Here is a 4,743-nt window from a genome sequence, read left to right as displayed (position 1 = left end):
GGCGCCGGATAGCGCAGCGGGAGCGGCGGTAGAAGGCGGCGTTGGCCAGCGGCTTCAGGAAGTGGCTCGTCCCGCTGAGATGCTTCTTCAGACGGCGCACGGCTTCTCTCGTGATCCAACGATGCGTGAGCTTCGCTGAAGAGTTGAAAAATCAGAGAATCAGCCTCCCGAGCCTTCCTTTTATAGGACTAGGCCACGCCCGTTTCGGCGGGAAGTGGCGCGGAGGGCGCCCTCATTGGCCTGACGTCACCTCAGGCCTCGCTCGATAGGCTGATGCAGTTGCAGCAGAGCAGCCAATGGGCGAGCGAGCTGTCTCGCCCATGGCCGCGTGCTGCTGCAACGCGTTTTGCAATAATTCAAAATTATAAGGATAATTTTTTGGCTTCAGTATCTCGTGGAAAAGAGGTTTTCCCCTAGCGTTTTCAACGCAGTACGAGAGACCTCTCGTAAGAAAACCTATTGACTCCGCCGCCGTTCTGGAGCGGATCTGCAGCCGTTCCGCAGTTGGTGGAAATTAGGGGTTATGGGGTTGGAACAACATGAGGATAAGTAATTACAGAATTATTTTACAAGAAATGATTAATGCATGACAGAATTTTCATTTTTGGGTGAACTAACCCTTTAATATTTTTGCTTTCAAATGCCTAAAACTTCAGACTACAGGTTTATAAACGATTCACATGATGAATTTAGGAAGATGATTGAAATGTGTTCTCAAATTACAAGTGACTCAAACACGCATCACTGAAACATGCAGTGTGTGTCAATCACATCCATTTCCCATATTAATAAAAACAGTCAAATTTAAAAGTACAGATATAATAAGTTACTTATTTTACCCACATCAATTCAAATTGATAGTTAATTTTAAGAATTCCCAAAGATTATAGTGAAAACTCACCTGTATCTGGTGCTCTGCAACTGTTATGTAGTGACTGAAGTAAAAAATCCGGTTGGTGAACAAGCTTTTAGTCAACTTGACGGAACCTGTGAGTCAACACGAGGAAATACAATGAGAAAATCTTCTATGTGCAAAACGTCTCGGGTTATGACTGTAACCCTTGTTCCCTGAGAAAGGAAACGAGAAATGCGTCGAATGACACTTCGGGGAACGCCCCTCAGCGTAGCGCCTCTGAAGTATGAATGAAACTAAACCAATCCTGATTGGTGTTGCGTCATGACGTAATGTGTGACGGCATATGCGGAAGCTACAAAAGGACGCCGGCACACAACAGAGATAGCTTCTGTGATGAAGCAAGCGCTCCCAGGCAGGGGGAGGCGTGGCAAAGGGACGCAGTTCTCGTTCCCTTTCTCAGGGAACAAGGGTCACAGTCGTAACCCGAGACGTTCCCTTTCGAGGGAACTCGAACTGCGTCGAATGACACTTTGGGGAACGAGTACCCACTATGCCACAACGAGCCCTGCCTGTCCTAGTGTGAAGCTGCGCACAGGCACACTTAGGATGAGAGCACAAGGGTGCCAGGTGTGGATGTAATGTCCAGGCTGTAAAATCTAATTAAAGTGTGAGGGGTTGCCCATCCTGCTGCATCGCAGACTTCTTGGATCGGGGCCCCTGAGAGGAGGGCTCTAGAGGATGCCATGCCTCTGGTAGAGTGAGCCCTCACAAATTGCCATGAGGAGGACCTCTGGATATATATTTTAAGCGCTGACAGGGCAGACCAGATGAAGTCTCTCCTCATCCGCCGTCACGTGAGGTGGAGGATGAAAAGCCTGCAGAACCGTAGGCCGTGCCACATTAGATGGCACCTTAGGCAAATAGCCCGGCCTAGGAAGTAGAATGGCTTTGATGTTGCCTGGAGCAAACTCCAGGCACCCGTTGGAAATAGAGAGCACCTGGAGATCTCCTACCCTCCTCAGAGAAGTAATGGCCAACAAGAAAGCCACCTTTAGAGAAAGGTTCTTGGCCTTAGCCGACTCCAGCGGTTCGAAGGGGGCCTCAACCAACCCTTCGAGAACCACCGCCAGGTCCCAAGTGGGAATCCTGGTACGAGCCGCAGGTCTCATCCTCCAAGCCCCACGGAGGAAACGTACGACCAACTGCTGTCTCCCCAGAGGCCCATCGCTCAGAGGAGTGTGGAAAGCCGAGATGGCAGCCACGTACACCTTGAGAGTGGACGGGGTAAGACCAGCTGAGAAGCGATCTTGGAGGAACTCCAGCACTGAAGCCACCGGGCAGGGTCCACCTCACGCTCTCTGCACCATATGGTGAAAACATTCCATTTTAGGCTGTACAATTTCCTCGTGGAGGGAGCTCTAGAGCTGAGTATGGTCTCCACTACTCCTGCTGACAGGCCGGCCTCTCGGTACTGTGCCCCCTCAGGGGCCAGACCCACAGTTTCCATAGTTCCCGCCGAGGGTGAAATATTGAGCCCTCTGCCTGAGTCAGCAGGTCCCTCCTGAGGGGAAGCTCCCATGGAGGCCCGTCCAGGAGTAATATGATGTCTGAGAACCATACTCGGGCTGGCCACAATGGGGCTACCAATAATAGACTGATCCCGTCGCAACGAACCCTCTCTAGAACTCCCGGGAGCAGAGCGATTGGGGGAAATGCATACAGACGCAGCCTCGGCCATGTCTGTACCATGGCATCCAACCCCAGTGGGGCAGGATGTGTGAGGGAGAACCACAGTGGACAGTGAGTCGTCTCTCGAGACGCGAATAGATCCACTTCCACAGGGCCGTACCTCTGACATATTGACTCCACCACCTCGGGATGGAGTCTCCATTCCCCGGTCCTCAGCCCCTGCCTCGACAGGATGTCTGCTCCCTGATTCTGATTCCCTGGGATGTATGTTTCTCTGAGAGACAACAATTTCCCTTGGGACCACAGGAGGATCTGATGCGCCAATCTGCATAGAGGGCGAGACCTCAGACCCCCTTGATGGTTTATATAGGCCACCACCGACATATTATCCGTCCTCACAAGGACGTGATGACCCTTGAGGTCTGGCAGGAAGCTCCTCAGAGCTCGGGACACCGCCAACATTTCCAGGCAGTTTATATGCCAGGAGGAATGATGGTCCTGCCATAGACCTCTCGTAAAGCGGCCGTCCATGACCGCGCCCCAGCCCATGAGGGAGGCGTCTGTCGAGACGGCTTTCCGGCGACATGACGCTCCCAGCACGGGACCTTGGGACAGAAACCAAGCTTTCTTCCACATAGATAGGGAACGAAGGCATCGGCGCGTAACCCTGATCATGCGAAATGGGTTTCCCCTCGGGGAGAACCCCTTGGTTTTCAACCACCACTGCAGGGGCCTCATGTGCAGGAGACCGAATGGAATGATATTGGATGCTGCTGCCATGAGACCTAACACTCTCTGAAAATGTTTTACAGTGATGGCCTGGCCTAGCTTTATCCTGGTCACCGTGGCCAGGATGGATTCGATCCGTGCAGGAGACAATTGTGCCCGCATCGTGACCGAATCCCACACCACTCCCAGGAACGTGGTTCTCTGGGCTGGTGCCAACACGCTCTTTTTCGTGTTGAGTCTCAACCCCAGGCTCTGGATGTGGGCAAGGACGACATCTCGATGCCGAACTGCCAGCTCTTGAGACCGGGCCAGAATCAGCCAATCGTCGATATAATTGAGGATCCTGATACTCTGAAGCCTCAGCGGTATTAGAGCTGCGTCCATACATTTTGTAAATGTGCGAGGGGAGAGAGCTAGGCCGAACGGAAGAACCCGATATTGGTACGCTTCGCCCCCAAAAGTGAACCTCAGGAACTTCCTGTGAGATGGAAGGATGGAAATGTGGAAGTATGCGTCCTTCAGATCTATCGTGACAAACCAATCCTCGGATTGAATTTGGTTCACGATGATGGGAATAGTGAGCATGTTGAACCTAAATCTCCTCAGAGACCGATTCAAGTGCCTGAGATCTATTATCGGACGCAACCCCCCATCCTTCTTGGGAACTATGAAGTAGCGGATGTAAAACCCGGACTCCCTGTCTGGAGGAGGAATATGTTCTATAGCCTCCTTTACCAGCAGGGAGTTTACTTCTTGTTCCAATACCCGACTCTGCTCTGGGTCGACTACAGTCCAGACCACCCCGTTGAACTTTGGTGGGCGGGAACCGAACTGTAGTCTGTACCCCTTTTGAATGGTGCGCAGAGCCCAAGGAGAAATATTCGTGAGATTTTTCCATGCATCGAAATACTCTACTAAGGGAACCAGCCTCTCGAGGCTGGCTTCGGGTATTAATCGGGATTCATTCTTGGCCCCCTGAAGCGGATCTCCGGCAGGGTTCGACCGAAAACGATTCTCGATGTGCGGATGCGAGTGCTGCCTGGCCACAAGCCTGTGGGGCGGACAGTGCAGGGCGCGTTCGCTGGAAACCGATGCATCCCGAAGCGCACTTGGTGGCGGGAAGTCGACATCGATTTCTTGCGGGCTCCGCGGAGGAGGCGACCTCGATCGCTCCCCCACGGGTAGGGCCGCCCGCAGAGGACCTAGGCTGGCTAGGACCTCTTTGTTGAAGCCTTTTTCGCCTGCAGGACGGCCCTCAGGTCGCCCTGCTTAGGCTGAGGCTTCGGCTGAGAGCGTCGTCTATGCCTCCATGCTGTTTGAGGGGGGGGCTCTAGAAGCGACGCTTTCTTTTTGTGCTTGCTGTAGGCGGAGGAGCTGGCGGATGGCTGCGGCTGCCCACTGGGGGCAGGCTTCTTAGACTTGGAGCGGCGAGGGAGATATTGCCTGAAGGCTGCAGATTGTTTCTTCGC

This window comes from Abramis brama (assembly GCF_963993115.1).
Source record: "Abramis brama genome assembly, chromosome: 2".
Lineage (NCBI taxonomy): Eukaryota > Metazoa > Chordata > Actinopteri > Cypriniformes > Leuciscidae > Abramis > Abramis brama.
Note: the sequence above shows the minus strand (reverse complement) of the source record.